Source organism: Dioscorea cayenensis, chromosome 1 (genome assembly GCF_009730915.1).
Source record: "Dioscorea cayenensis subsp. rotundata cultivar TDr96_F1 chromosome 1, TDr96_F1_v2_PseudoChromosome.rev07_lg8_w22 25.fasta, whole genome shotgun sequence".
Taxonomy (NCBI): Eukaryota; Viridiplantae; Streptophyta; class Magnoliopsida; order Dioscoreales; family Dioscoreaceae; genus Dioscorea; species Dioscorea cayenensis.
In genome coordinates this window covers 17,001,349-17,017,434 of record NC_052471.1, presented here as the reverse complement: position 1 = coordinate 17,017,434, position 16,086 = coordinate 17,001,349, and the positions used below count along the sequence as shown (strand labels likewise).

At 43.7% G+C, this 16,086-nt stretch overlaps 3 non-coding genes across 3 annotated transcripts; 2 read left to right on the top strand and 1 right to left on the bottom strand.

Annotated features, from left to right (window-relative positions):
• The first annotated feature begins 1,231 nt into the window (after positions 1-1,231).
• LOC120266697 lies at positions 1,232-1,339 on the top strand. The gene has a single exon (XR_005538249.1). It is a non-coding gene; the product is annotated as a small nucleolar RNA R71 (small nucleolar RNA).
• A 4,970-nt stretch (positions 1,340-6,309) lies between these two features.
• Positions 6,310-6,416, bottom strand: LOC120267170. The gene has a single exon (XR_005538413.1). It is a non-coding gene; the product is annotated as a small nucleolar RNA R71 (small nucleolar RNA).
• An 8,533-nt stretch (positions 6,417-14,949) lies between these two features.
• LOC120265965 lies at positions 14,950-15,056 on the top strand. Its single transcript, XR_005537823.1, has one exon. It is a non-coding gene; the product is annotated as a small nucleolar RNA R71 (small nucleolar RNA).
• The last annotated feature ends 1,030 nt before the right edge of the window (positions 15,057-16,086 follow it).

The window sequence follows — 16,086 nt, the reverse complement described above, 5'->3', positions numbered from 1 at the left end:
TGCTCAATGCATGTAAAACATATATAAAAATATGTCTACTCAAGCACTTATCAGTTACACGGAATGATGAACCTTCCAGGGTCTTTCTTCTTGTTCGGCATGTTCTTTTGCAACACCGCCGAGCATGAAGCATTTAGCACCACTGAAGCACTCTCCTCTAATTTCCTTTTATTGGTCAATAGGTCTTTCAGGAACTTCGCGTACTTAGGCATTTGAGCCAATGCCTCTACAAAAGGAATATTGATGTGGAGTTGCTTGAATAAACTCAGGAACTTCTTATACTGTTCATCCCCTTGGTATTTCTTCAATAAAGAGGGGTAAGGGATTCTTGGCTTGAATGGTTGGGGTGCACCTCTTTCGCATTGTTTACTCCCTCCTCAACCTCTACAACCTCGGGTGCATGTTCTTTCGGCTTTTCACTCGGAAGCCTCCTTTCAACCTCACGACCACTTCTCAAAGTGATCGCCTTCACATGTTCTCTAGGATTGGTTTCCGTGTTGTTTGGTAAACTTCCATGTGGCCTTTCGGAGAGAGACTTACGCAATTTGCCCCACAGATTTTTCAAGGTTGTGCAAGGAGGCGGTGTGATTGCGATGTGTAGCCTCGACTGATTCAAACCTTGTATTTGCCGATTGAACAAATCTAGCCAAATGCTTCTCCAAATCTGTCATCCGGTTTTCCAAGCACGAAATTCTGTTTTTCCACTTGAGGGCTTAGTTCTTTGTTGTTGGAAACCCGATGGCCCCATGGTCTTCATGGTCCTTGATTACTCCATGAAAAATTGGGATGATTCTTCCAACTTTGAATTGTAGAGTGTTCTTTGTATGGATTCCTTGAGGGTCTCATGCCATTACCTACAAAGTCAAGCGTTCTCAGCGAAGAAACATCACCAATGGCGATTGGGCAATCGGAGGAGCATGTCCTCCACCACAACCCGGTGCAATTGGTTACGGCCGCAACTCTATTCGAAGCTATAAGATATAGCTTCTTACTCAAACTCTCCACTTGGGCCGCCAATGAAGTTATCGCATCAATTTTATGGAGACTGACCACTTTTTTCTTCTCCCTAGCATTCCAGCAGTAGCTATTTAACCCCATTTCCTCAATCAATTGATGAGCCTCATCGGGGTCTTGCTACCCTAAAGGTACCTCCTGCAGCCGCATCCAAGAGTTGCCTTGTACTAGGGGTTCAAACCATTGTAGAAGGTTTGAACAATCATCCACTCACGGGAATCCATGTTGCGGACACTTTCGTGGGAGTTCCTTGAACCTTACCCATGTCTCAAATAGAGACTCCAATTCCAAGCTGCACAAAGGATGAGATCTCATTCCTAAGATTTCTTTGATTTCGGGAGGAAATAACGGGCTAGAAAAGCTTCTACTATCTCCTCCCATGTAGTGATTGATGCTCTAGGTAATGAGTGTAGCCCTTTGCTTTTGCTCTCCCCTTTAAAGAAAATGGGAAGGCTCTCAATTTGATGGCATCATCTGTCACACCATTTATCTTTAGCATGTCGCACACTCGAGGAAGCTCTCTATGTATTTGTTTGGATCCTCATCAGTCAAGACCGTTGAGTGTCATGCTAGACTTTGCAACATATGGATGAATGTCGGCTTTAGCTCAAAGTTAGATTTGTAATTGGGGGGCTGCACAATACTCGATTGTGTCCCCGACCTTTGAATGTCAGGATAATTGGATAGTGTTCGTTGTTTTTCGAGATCACTTCTACTTCAAATCAATTTGGATTATGTTGTTCTTGCACGGGCTCTTTCCCTTTTCTTCTAAGTATGCGTTAAAAGCTCGAGGGGTCTCCTTCAATCAATATTGATGGATTCCATCGAGTCATAACACGGGCTGCACCAAAAAGAAAAGAAAAAGACAATCAGTTGATGATAGAATAAGAAGATATGAATTAGAGATATGTGGTGAAATAGCTAAGAAAACAAAGTGCAAAGTATCTCTAAACACCTAGCTCCCGGCAATGGCGACAAAAACTTGACAAGGTCCCTGCGTATATCCCGGGAAGTGCGAGGTTTGTCGAAATAATAATCCCGGGTGGCGGGTGCTCGAGATCCCGAGGGAGTAGGGGAGTAAAAGACACTTAGTCGATTCTTAGCTATGTGGAATATCAACAATGATAAGTGTAACAATGATTCAATTCTCAACAATTAAAAAGCAATAAGTAAAGAGAGCAAAAGTAAGGGAGGGAGGTAAGGCATTCGATAATACTAGGGATGATGCTTCACCTAGGATAATCGTTTCAAGTCAAGAACTCTCTATTATGCTTCCTAATCAATGCAATGGTAAGTCGTGGAAATCCTTACATACATAGTCCCCAAATCTAAGGTCAACTATGCCTAACTCTATTCATGTCCCGGAGGAGATTAAATAAGCTCTCAACCTACTTTTCGAATAAAGTTGCAATGAGCTCTATGGATTCAGGTGATAAATCTCTTCCTAATTATAGACCCTAACCCTTTGGTCAGTGGAAGGTCCCTAACCACAATTAAGCCCTAGAAACTAAGATCCCCTCAGCGCTTCACTCCGTTGCACGCGCAACTAAGCCCAGAGATTCATCCCTTAGACCACTCACTCTATTATGGCAACAAAGAACTCGAGCGGAGGTAGAATCTATCACGTCGGAGGAAGCGGGCGCTCCATGTACCTCTCGACTCACCCTCTCAACCCTCTCTAACCTAGCTTTGTCTAACGCTCGTGGTGTGTCACTCACTCACAAGGTTATCAACAAGAACTCTCAACCCTAGTGTCACTCAAGGGGAAATGTTCATACGATCAAGCATTCAAGGTTGGAACTCACAATAAACATCAATTTATTGAAAGCATAATAAAGAAGTTCAATGAAACGAATAAATCCTAGGGTTTACAATCACCCAAGTACCTACTAGGGGTTTAGCTCTCCATGGAGCTAAGTACAATCAAAGAAATCGAATGTAAAAGCAATGAATCCATAAAGAAACCCCCTCGATGGTCGTGTCGATGGTCTTATGGAGAGTCCTCTACTCGTCGCAAGGAAACCTTTGTCCGGCCTAGGATACACCTCGCCGGATCGATGACGACGAAAGCTCTCCCAATAACCTTCTTCCAAACGATTTGCGATATCGGAACCGTAGAACCTCTCCAAAAACCCTAGCCAATACCCCTCAAAACTCTAGCCAAAGCCCTCTCTCAAGTTGGAGAAAAGATGGAGAAAAGAATACCAAAATCGGGGCTGAATCGGCTTTAAATAGTGCTGTAATCAGGCGACTCCACGGGCTTGGGCGTACACGTGCCCGTGCGGAATTTCCACACAAGCGTGGATAATTTCCACACGTCCGTGTGGATTATCTGTTTCTCTGATTTCTTGGCTGGCTGTAAACGTTGCTGCTACAGTGCATGCTACAGTGTTGCTTCATTTCTCTACTACAGTCTTCGACCTGAATAACTTCCCAATTCCATATTTTCATCAGGGTAACACAAACCGGCACACGTTTACATCGTGAATCAATTGCTTCTTCATTGATAGACATGTCGGTGGAGCTCTTTTTCTTATGTGCATAAGTCGGAATGCTCGAGTGTGACTGTCTTTGTGCCCCTCCAAATGGATGTGCTCACTCGAATGCGAGGAGTTGGCACACTCTAGCATCTCACACCGACTGTGTCTTCGCGTTTGAACCTTAGCAAGATTTCCTCCAAAATAGGTGCATTATGATCCACATTGGCCTATTTCCTTCATACTCGACCTCACAACCCTACCTGCATAAAAGTAACATAAAAACACACATATTAGTGTAAAAACCTGAGAAAAGAAATGTTCAACATAAGGAATGAACACTACGCATTCATATCGCACAAGCACTTATCATAAGTGCTGTGCGATGAAATGCAGGTGTTCTTTTACCTAATGAGCATTACGTTTATTAGGTTTTAGCGATAATATTTGTGCATTTGTGTTACTTTCATGCATATAGGGTTGTGAAGTCGAATGTTAAAAAAGAAACCAATGTAGATCGTGAATGCACTATTTGGAGGAAATCTTGAGAAGGGTGAAAAGCGAACATATAAGTCAGGTTCAAGATGCAAGAATGTGTACCAACCTCCATGTATTGACGATAGCATAATGGTTTGGAGTGGTGCAAAGGCGAGACATTCGGGTATCCCGTCTTGTGCATTAATCATAGGATTTTCTCCAATGAGGCAGTTATTGAAAAAAGCAAAGCTATCTATGACGTAAACATGTGCCCGTTGATGTTAACTCGATGAAAAAATGGATTCAGCAGTGTTTCAGGCCGGCATTGCAGAGTATTGTAGCAAACAATGTAGCAAATTATTGTAGTAGGTACTTTTCATAGCCGGCCGAAAAAGAGAATTCCAGGGAATCCACATTGGCGTGTCAAAATTATCCACGCCCTGCAGAAATTCCACGGCCGTGCGGCATATCCAAAGGGGCGTGTGGATGCCCGATTTCAGCCCTATTTAATCCGCGATTCAGCCCCGATTTCAGCATTCTTTTCTTCATTCTTTCCCAAACTTGAGAGGGGGCTGCGGCTAGGGTTTTGAGAGGTATTGGTAGGGTTTTTGGAGAGGTTTTTTAGCTTCAAAATTGCGCTCCACTTGGAAGAAGGTTATTGGGAGAGCTTTCGTCAGCTCCGATCCGGCGAGGTGTGTCCTAGGCCGGACAAGGGGACCTTTGGAGGAGACGAGGCTTCTCCACAAGACCATCATCATGACTATCGAGGGGGTTTTCTATGGATTACTTGCTTTTACATTCAATTTGCATTGTTGACTGTAACTAGCTCCATAGAGAGCTAAACCCCCTAGTGGGTACTTGGATTTGTGAACCTTAGGATGTATTTGTTTCATTAAACCTTCTATTATATTTTCATTAATTGATGTTTTATTTGAGTTCCAATCTTGAATGTTTGATTGAATGAATCCTCCCTTAGAGTGACACTAGGGTTGAGAGTTCATATTGGTAAGTCTTGTGAGTGAGTGACACACCATGAGGGTTAGACAAAGCTAGATTGGAGAGGGTTAAAGGGTGAGTCGAGAGGTAGCGGAGCGTCCCCTTTCCCCTTTGATGCGATTTATACTACCTCTAATTCCTTTAGTTATTTCCGGTCATAGTACAGTGAATGGGCTAATGGATGACCTTCCGCTGGGGCTTAGTTGTAGAGGCAACGGAGTGAAGCGTTGAAGTGATTTTAGCATCTAGGGCTTAATTCTGACTAGGGACCTCACACCTGGACCAAAGGGTTAGGTCTATATCTAGGTAGAGGGTTTATCACTTGGAATCCGTAGTATAGAGTTAGTCACTGTCGACCTTAGATTTGGCACCGTGTATTGAAGGATTTCCACAGCTTATTAATGCATAAGTTAGGAGACATAATAGTTGGTTTTTCACTTGAAACGATTGTACTTGGCGGAACAATATCCTAGTACCCATTTATATCGATTGCCTCATCTCTCACTTACTTGTGCTTTTCTTTCTTGTTTTTTTTTATTCTTGATTACATTTCATCTTATCAACATAATCATTATTCATCTTCACTTGGTTAAGAAATAATTTAAGTATTTCTTTCTTGCCTATTACACGATAAACCCGTACACTTGCGGGACATGCACAAGGGGCGTTGCCAAGTTTTTGACGCCGTTGCCGGGGAGTAGGTGTTTAGAGATACTTTGCACTGTGTTTTCTAAGCTATTCGTTCATTCATTCTACTTCACATCTTCTTTTTCTATCATCGTTCTGATTTGTTCTTCTTCTTTTGGTACAGCTTCAGGTTATGACCCGAGGAAATCCTTCGATATTAATTAAAGAAGATCTCGAACTCAAATGTACACTATGAAGAAAATTGAAAGAACCTGTGCAAGAACCATCAAATCTAGCTGAAGTGGAAGTTGAAGGATCTAGCAACATGTCTGAGCAAAATGAATAATAGAGAACATTAGCTGATTACGCCAGACCATCAGTACTGGGGACATAATCTAACATTGTGTGACCACTGATTATTGCTTTGAACTTTGAGCTGAAACACACATTTATCCAGATGATTCAGCAGTCAGCGCAGTTCAATGGTTTGACAGATGAGGATCCAAATAACTGCATAGAAAACTTCTTGGAAGTTTGTGATATGCTGAAGATTAACGGTGTATCGGATAATGCTATTAGATTGAGGGCTTTCCCATTTTCTCTAAATGGAAGAGCCAAGCAATAGCTTCATTCCTTGCCAAAAAGCATCCATCACGACTTGGAATGAGATGGTCGAAGCTTTTTCTTGCTAGATACTTCCCTCACGGGAAAGTTGGCCACACTTCGCAATGAGATATCCTTGTTCGTGCAGATGGAATTGGAATCATTGTTTGACACATGGGAGCATTTCAAGGACCTTTTGCAGAGGTGCCCACAACAAAGATTTCCCAAATGGATGATCATTCAAACTTCCTATAATGGGTTAAATACGAGTATAAGGCAATTACTAGATGCTGCCATGGGAGGTACAATGGGGAGTAAAACCTCAGAAGAAGCCCAACAGTTAGTAGAAGACATGGCCATGAACAGTTATCAGTGGAATGCGTAGGAAAAGAAAAAGGTGGCCAGGCTCCATGAAATAGATACAGTCACTTCTTTGGCAGCACAAGTGGAATCATTGAGTAAGAAGTTAGACCTTCTAACTTTGAATAGAGTGGCGGCCATGACTACTTGCACCGGGTGTGGCGGAGGACATGATTCCTCTAATTTCCTGATCTCTATGGGTGATGTATCTTTAGTGGAGAAAATTGACTTTGACGGTAATGTAATGAGGAACCAAGGTAATCCATATAGCAACACCTACAATCAGAGTTGGAAGTATCATCCCAACTTTTCATGGAGCAACCAAGGACAACCAAAGGCCATGGCTCCACCAGGTTTCCAACAACAACAAGCCCCAAACATGGACAATAGAGTGTCCGGCTTTGAAACCTGAATAAATGACTTAGAGAAAGCCTTGACTAGATTTATGCAATCATCAGATACAGGGTTCCAATCGGTCGAGGAAACACTTTGCAACCACACCGCTTTATTACACAACCTAGAAAATCAAGTGGGTCAAATTGCGAAGCCCTTATCGGAAAGACCACAGGCAAGCTTGCCAAGCAATATTGATAAGTGCTCGTGCGATAAGAATATGAAGTGTTCTTTCCTTGTGTTGAGCATTACTTTTCTTCGGTTTTAATGCTAATATGGGTATATTTATGTTACTTTCATGCAGGTAGGGTTGTGAGGCCGATTATGAGAGAAAGAAGCCAATGTGGGTCGTAATGCCCTAATTTGGAGGAAATTTTGCTAAGGTTCAAACGCGAAGACATAGGTCGGGTTCCAGATGCATGAATGTGTGCCAACCTCCTCGTACTCGAGTTAGCACAACTATTTGGAGGGGCACAATTACAGTCACATTCAAGCATTCCGACTTGTGCATATAGAACAAGATGTTCACAAACATGTCTGTTATTAAAGAAGAAAGGAGATCCATGACGTAAATGTGTGCCCGTTTGCATTACCTCGATGAAAATATAAATGACAAGGTCCCCTTGCGTATATCGCGCAAGTGTACGGGTTTGTCGAAGAATTAATCCCGGATGAGCAGGTATCGAATTCACGGGGAATCGGGAATAAAACCACTTAATCAAATTCTTAGCTATGTCAAAGGTCAGTAGTGATAAGTGTGAAAATGATTCAATTCTCAAAAGTAAAAACAACAAGTAAAAGAGCACGAGAAAAGGAGGAGGTAAGGCAATCGATAAAGATGGGGTACTCGGATAATTCTCCGCCTAAGATAATTGTTTCAAGTGCAAGAAACCCCTATTATGCTTCCTAATCGACGCAATGGTGAGTCGTGGAAATCCTTAATCACATAGTCCCAAATCTAAGGTCAACTATGCCTAACTCTATACATGTCCCGGAGGAGAGATTAGATAACCTCTCAACCTCGCACGCGAATAGAGTTGCAAAGAGCTCTAGGGATTCCAAGTGATAAATCCCTTCCTAATTATAGACCTAACCCTTTGGTCTAGGTGGAAGGTCCTTAACCACAATTAAGCCCTAGATACTAAGATCACCTCAACGGTTCACTCCGTTGCACGCGCAACTAAGCCCCAGCGGAGGGTCATCCCTTAGACCATTCACTCTATTATAGCTGCAAAGAACTTGAGGAACAGAGGTAGAATCTATCACGTCGGAGGGGAAATGTGACGCTCCTATACCTCTTGACTCACCCTCTCAACCATCTCCAACCTAGCTTTGTCTAACGCTCGGGGTGTGTCACTTACTCACAAGGTTACCAACAAGAACTCTCAACCCTAGTGTCACTCCAGGGGAAATGTTCTTACGATCAAGCATTCAAGGTTGGAACTCACAATAAACATCAATTAATTGAAAGCATAATAAAGAGATTCAATGAAACAAATACATCCTAGGGTTCACAAATACCCAAGTACCCACTAGGGGTTTAGCTCTCCATGGAGCTAAGTACAATCAAAGACATAGAATGTAAAAGCAATGAAGCCATAAAGAAACCACCTCGATGGTCGTGTCGATGGTCTTATGGAAAGTCCTCTACTCGTCGTCCAAGGATTCCCTCATCCGGTATAGAATACGCCTCGACGGAAGCTTCCCTACCAACCTTTTTCCTAAGGAATAACGATGTCAGAGCCGTAGAACCTCTCCAAAACCTTAGCCAATACCCCTCAGTAACCTGCTACAGTACTCTACCAGAAATACTCCCGAATTTCATACTTTCATTGGGGTAACGCACACGGGCACACGTTTACGTCGTGAATCACTTGCTTCTTCAATGATATACATGTTGGTGGATCTCTTGTTCTTATATGCATAAGTCAGAATGCTCGAGTGTGACTGCCTTTGTGCCCCTCCAAATGAATGTGCTCACTCGAATACGAGGAGGTTGGCACACACTCTAGCATCTCACACCTGACCTATGTCTTCGCGTTTGAACCTTAGCAAGATCTCCTCCAAAATAGGTGCATTATGATCCACATTGGCCTATTTCCTTCATACTCGGCCTCACAACCCTACCTGCATAAAAGTAACATAAAAACAAACATATTAATGTAAAAACCTAAGAAAAGTAATGCTCAACATAAGGAATGAACGCTTCGCATTCATATCGCACAAGCACTTATCAAACTCCGCCACACTTACGCTTTTGCTTGTCCTCAAGCAAACATTAAAACATTCTGTGCATCAATGAAGAAAATGTTGACAGTGTTTGGCCTTAGGTTCACCAAAGTATACAAAGATAGCATTCTACAAGTAAGGAAAATTTCAACACTAAATACGAAAAAATCAATGCTCTAGCTAAAAACTTGAATAAAAAAGGATAACAAACCTGAATTTCGTGTAAGTGTGTGAACTCACTCAAAACACCACATGTTATACTCCTCAAAGTTCTAAGTGCAATGGACTTATTTATCTACACAAGTGATAAAAATTTTAAAAGATGGTAGTAGCTTCACACATCCTTTAAGGTAGCCCTTTCCAAAGCGGCCGCTAAGGTGGCTTTCACACTTTCGAGGTGGTAGCTCTTTCTACCCGGGTGGTAGCTTTCACTCATCCTATGAGATAGCTCTTTCTCTCATTAGGGCATAACTAGTATCCGACTTGTGAGAGTAGCTTCATACTTCATAGGTGGTAGCTCTTTCCACCCAACAAATACAACTAAACAAAAAACTATTTTGTTCCTTTTTTTTTTCTTTAAAAGAAGTAAACCTAACTAGTCCCTTTAACCTCAAACATGAGTTTCCAATAGAGTTCAAAGAGTGAGTAGTGCACTAAGTGTAAATCGGGCAAAAATTCCTAAAAAAATTCAAGCAAGAACTAGAGCATGAAAAAAACATTCAATGTTAACAATTCCCCTAGACTTAAGAATACAAACATTGCAACTAAGGTGAACCGCCATTGGCTATGTGAGCATATATCAATCAAGAACAATAGAAAAGATGTGCGCATTATGAAACTCCCCCACCACACACTTAAGTTGTACATTGTCCTCAATGTACACATTCAAGCTCACTCAAAATATATCATTCAAAAATAGATGTGGGAGAAGCAATCAAAACAATACTCCCATGACTCTTAGTGTTGCATTTGATGAAGCTAATTCATTCGGAGTAGTGTTCCAACGGGTTGTGAAGCTCACACAGCCAAGTGCCAAAGCACCCTGGCCGTGCCCATGACTAAGTCTCAATTTCCAAGAAGACAAGACCATCTGCACGCATACACGAGGGGGTTCAGTGAAGCTCAAGAAAAACAAAAATAACTCGAGTGTATAAAAGATGAAGCAATGAATATGACTCGTTAATGCAAAATAACATAAACTCAGAAGGAAAATCATTTCTGAGTGAACAAGTCTAAAAACAAGAAAATAAGATAAAGTAAAATGCATGAAAGTAAAAGAAAGGTCAAGTGTCGAAGTCGCTCTCGGTCTCCGCTGCTGCTGCAGCCGAAGTGGAAGCATATAGTGGGTCCTCTGGTGCTGAGGTCGAGGATGGAGGTGCTGGAGGTACTGGCAGTGCCTGAAGAGTCCTCGGCTGTAGGACGAATGATGAGGCAATGTCTCGTTCTAGGATCTGCTGTAATATGTCGAAACGCGCCATGAACTCTGTGTACTGAGTGGCCTGCGTAGCCCTAATCTCGGCAACCTCGGCTCGGACCACTCCTATAGCATTCTCGAGCCTCTCAAAGCGATCATTGGCTCGAGAAGGTGAAAACATACGCACTGGGGGTGGTTCCTTGGCCGCTGGAGGTGCCTCGGTTTCCATCGATAGGGGCTGAGTCTCGGGGGCGGGCTGAGATGCTTCGGCGTCATCACCCTCATCCTCAGCTATCTCTGGGGCTGGTAGAACTAACGCAAAAACCCCTGTTCAAACCCTGCGGACCATGCCCATCAACCGCATCATCTCTAGACCCAGGGGAGTGGGTGCACTCGTCTTCTCGGCCCAGTGAATCGAATCCAAGAGACCCATGCCCAGCACTAATCTCGTAATGTAAGGACCCGAGAAGATCGCTCCCAGTCTAGTGTACTATCCTTGATGTCTGATGTAATTAGCCAAGATGTGCCCTAAGTGGATCGGTACGCGCTCTACCATCGAGTACAAGTACAGCAACTCCTGGCGGCTCAAGACACCAGTACTATCGCCACGGCCATTCACTGACCTACTTATGATTGCGTGCAAATATCTGTAGGTAGGCCGGGAAAGGCACGTGGCCTTGAAGACCGCCGGTTCGTACTGACCCTGACCACATAGCACTCTGTATGCTCTCTGCGGGGTCAAGGTTCCAGGATAATCAGTAGGTAACTGTGCGTACTCCTCGGAATCTGTGAATACCTCCTTGTATAAGCCAAGTAGTATGGAAAACTGCGTAATGCTCAAACTATGGTGGCGTCCAAATACTCTGCACTGAATGGTGCCCAAACTGTTGAAGCTCGCATACGCTCTATAAAACTCAAACGAGGAGAGCACCTCCAGTGCAAACTCTCAGATAACTGGCTCTCTAATCGTCAACAACTACTGCCAACCCCCCTCTGAAACAAGGTCCTCAACATCATCAGCGAACTCATCTCCCTGCTGAAGATCTCGTAATATAGTCGTGTCTAGGAATCGAGTCTGTCCGAAGCGGAGTCTCAATAAGCGCTCATAATGGGCCTGATGTTCGGGAATCGCAGATCGCATGCCCTCGGGCTCAGAGGATGAATCACGTGGCCTCTTATCAGTTTGCTTCTTTGTCCTAGGTGCCATGATCTGCCAAATTTAAACAAAATTAGTCAAATAAGTTGATAAAACAATACTGCAGAAATCCACACGGTCGTGTGGAATTTCCGCACGCCCGTGTGGATTCATGGGGCGTGAGAAATGCACGGCCAGGTATCAATAATCCAAAAATACAACTCAATGATATCTCTAACTTCGTTCTAAACGTAAATCATTGTTCTAATTGAAGAAACGAAGCATTGTTAACCAGATTAATCAATAGAAATCATGAATTGATGAAGAAGGTGAAGAAACCGACGAGAAGAAATGAGAAAATAGAGAGCCGGCCGGAAAACTTGCTAAAATCCCCCCAAACTGGCTTAATGGACTCAGAGAATGTTGTGAGAGGGTTTTCAAGTGAATAGGAGTCATGAAGAAGGACAGAAATCATCCCCTTTTTAAACAGAACTCGCGACTTTTGATGTTCTGTGCATCCACACGGGCGTGTGGAAATCCCTCATGCCCGTGTGCCTCACTTCAAAAGCTCCACAGGGACGTATGCACGCCCCTGTGCGCTGTCAGGAAAAACTCTCACTGACTTAGAACGATCTCACACGGGCGTGCGAAAAATACCCATGCCCATGCGCCCTGCACTCACGAGGCGGGACGCACGCCCTCCTGTGGCTTCCCTGGTCATCTGAGAAAAATATCAAGTCGCACACACGCCCGTGCGGAAATTCCCCACGGGCATGGGCATTCACATGCCTCAACTCACAAGGGCGACCGCACGCCCCTGTGTTTTCTCGGGATGGAGGGGCAACCTGCAGAGTTTAGCACGGGCGTGCGGAAATTACCCACGCCCATGCGTGGTTCACAAGGTCACCCACAGGGGCGAGTCCACACCCCTGTGTGTTCTCGTGAAAATTTGCCCAACTCTGCAGGAAGGCACACGCCCGTGTGGAAATTGCCCACGGGCGTGCGCCAGTCGCATGGTCGTCCACAGGGGCAGCCGCACGCCCCTGTGCCCTGTCTGGAAGAGTTCACAGTACACATCCACGGGCGTGTGGAATTTCCACACGCCCGTGTGTTTTCTCTGGATGACTTAGAAAAACTTGCAGGCTCTGCAAAACTAGTCTGAACATGTTTACACACTCAGAGCCTGCCCTATTGTGCAAGATATACCAAATAAAAACACAAAATAGAACTCAAACGACCAAACTTTGCCAATTCTCAACAAAACATACAATGAATATTTTTAAAAACCCACAATAAAATCGCAGCACAAGCACTCAAAAATTGAAACACCAACACTTAACAATTTATTCATGCAAAGAAACTAAACTAAAAGGTACGAAAACAGTAAACACTTGGGTTGCCTCCCAAGAAGCGCTTGTTTAACATCACTAAGCTTGATGTATCTTTCTTACCTCACGGTGGTTCATGAATGAAGGTTGCCCTCTTACCCATAACTTGAAAGCATGATGAGCAAAGTCTCTTGAGGGTAGAGGGTGTACTATCGGGCTTCGGACCAACTAACAATGGTTCGTCCAACTTTCTTGGCTCATGTACGTCTCCAACAGTGTTGGGGCATTTTCGGTGGCGTCTTTGAGCCCTCTTCATTTTCTGGAGCACCTTCTTCAAGATTCCCAGGGTAGATGTTTCCTCTCCAGTCGAACCAAGCATCATTACTTCTTCATTGCTCTCCTCATGGTCGAACAAACCTTCATACAGATCCGGGTTGAACATTTCCTGTATATATTCATCAACAATCTCATCAGTAGTGTCTAGAAAATACAAAGTGTCATCAAAATCGAGAGAATGCCGCATGGCTTTAGCAAGGCGGTAAGTGAGCTTATCGTCTCCGACTCTCAACGTGAGCTCTCCGCCGTCCATGTCAATCAATAATTTGGAAGTACGAAAGAACGGTCTCCCAAGTATCAAGGGTACATCTGCATCCTCATCGACATCTATCAGTACAAAGTCAACCAATTCCTTACCTAAGTTGATGCTTGCCCTTGAATCCGCCAATGCCATTTCCTCACCTAAGTTGCCGATGTTACAAGGAATAATGAAGCTTCCCGGGCCTTTCTTCTTGTTCGGCATGTTCTTTTGCAACACCGCTGAGTATGAAGCATCAAGCACCACTGAAACACTCTCCTCCAATTTCCTCTTGTTGGTCAATAGGCCTTTCAGGAACTTCGCATACTTAGGCATTTGAGCCAAAGCCTCAACAAAAGGAATGTTGATGTGGAGTTGCTTGAACAAACTCAGGAACTTCTTATACTGTTCATCCCCTTGGTCATTCTTTAATCTAGAGGGATAAGGGATTCTTGGCTTGAAAGGAGGGGGTGCCACCTCTTTCTCTTTGTTTGCTCCCTTCTCAACCTCTACGACCTCGGGTGCGTGTTCTTTCAGCTTCTTACTCGAAAGCCGCCCTTCAACCTCACGACCGCTTCTCAAAGCGATCGCCTTCACATGTTCTCTCGGGTTGGTTTCCGTGTTGCTTGGTAAACTTCCATGTGGCCTTTCGGAAAGAGATTTCGCAATTTGGCGCACTTGATTTTTAAGGTTGTGCAAGGAGGCGGTGTGATTGCGAAGTGTAGCCTCTACTAACAAATCTAGCCAAGTGCTTCTCCAAATCCGTCATTCGGGTTTCCAAGCCTGAAATTCTGTTTTCCACTTGAGAGGCTTGTTGTTGTTGTTGGAAACCCGATGGCCCCATGGTCTTCTGTGATCCTTGATTACTCCATGAAAAGTTGGGATGATTCTTCCAACCTGAATTGTAGGTGTTGCTGTATGGATTCCCTTGAGGTCTCATTCCATTAACTACAAAGTCAACATTCTCAACTGAAGAAACATCACCTATGACGATTGGGCAATTGGAGGGAGCATGTCCTCCACCACAACCGGTACAATTTGTCACGGCCTCAACTCTATTCGAAGTTATAAGATCTAGCTTCTTACTCAAACTCTCCACTTGGGCCGCCAATGAAGTTACCGCATCAATTTCATGGAGACCGGCCACCTTTTTCTTTTCCCTAGCGTTCCACTGGTAGATATTTAACCCCATTTCCTCAATCAATTGACTAGCCTTATCGGGGGTCTTGCTACCTAAGGTACCTCCTGCTGCCGCATCCAAGAGTTGCCTTGTACTCGGGTTTAAACCATTGTAGAAGGTTTGAACAATCATCCACTCCGGGAATCCGTGTTGCGGACACTTTCGTAAGAGTTCCTTGAACCTTTCCCATGTCTCAAATAGAGATTCCAATTCCAACTGCATAAAGGATGAGATCTCATTCCTAAGCTTTGCTGATTTTCCAGGAGGGAAATAACGGGCTAGAAAAGCTTCTACCATCTCCTCCCATGTAGTGATTGATGCCCTAGGTAATGAGTGTAGCCACTGCTTTGCTTTCCCCTTTAAGGATAATGGGAAGGCTCTCAATTTGATGGCATCATCCGTCACACCATTTATCTTCAGCATGTCACACACCTCGAGGAAGCTCTCTATGTGACTCTCTGGATCCGCATCGGCCAAACCGTTGAATTGTGTGGACTGCTGCAGCATATGGATGAATGTCGGCTTTAGCTCGAAATTCTGAGCTGTGATTGGGGGACGCACAATACTCGATTGTGTCCCCAACACTGAAGGTCTGGCATAATCAGATAGTGTCCGTTGTTGCTCATTTTGTTCTGCCATGTTGTCAGATCCTTCTAGTTCCAAATCAGCTGGATTAGGTTATTCTTGTACAGGTTCTTTCCCTTTCCTTCGAAGTGTACGTTCAAGCTCAGGATCTCCTTCAATCAATATTGATGGATTCCCTCGGGTCATAACCTGGAGCTGCACCAAAAGTAACGAAAAAGAAAATCAGAACGATGATAGAATAAGAAGATATAGAATAGAATGCGTAGTGAAATAGCTAAGAAAACAAAGTGCAAAGTATCTCTAAACGCCTAACTCCCCGGCAATGGCGCTAAAAACTTGACAAGGTCCCCTTGCTTATATCCCGCAAGTGCACGGGTTTGTCGAAGTAATAATCCCGGATGAGCGGGGTCGAATCCACAGAGAGTAGGGAGTAAAGACACTTAATTCGATTCTTAGCTATATGGAGTATCAACAATGATAAATGTGTTAATGATTCAATTCTCAAAAATTAAAAGCAACAAGTAATAGAGCAAAAGTAAGGAGGAGGCAAGGCAATCGATAAAGATGGATAATCACTTCAAGTGCAAGAACTCTCTATTATGCTTCCTAATCAATGCAATGGTGAGTCATGGAAATCCTTACATACATAGTCCCAAATCTAAGGTCAACTATGCCTAACTCTATACATGTCACG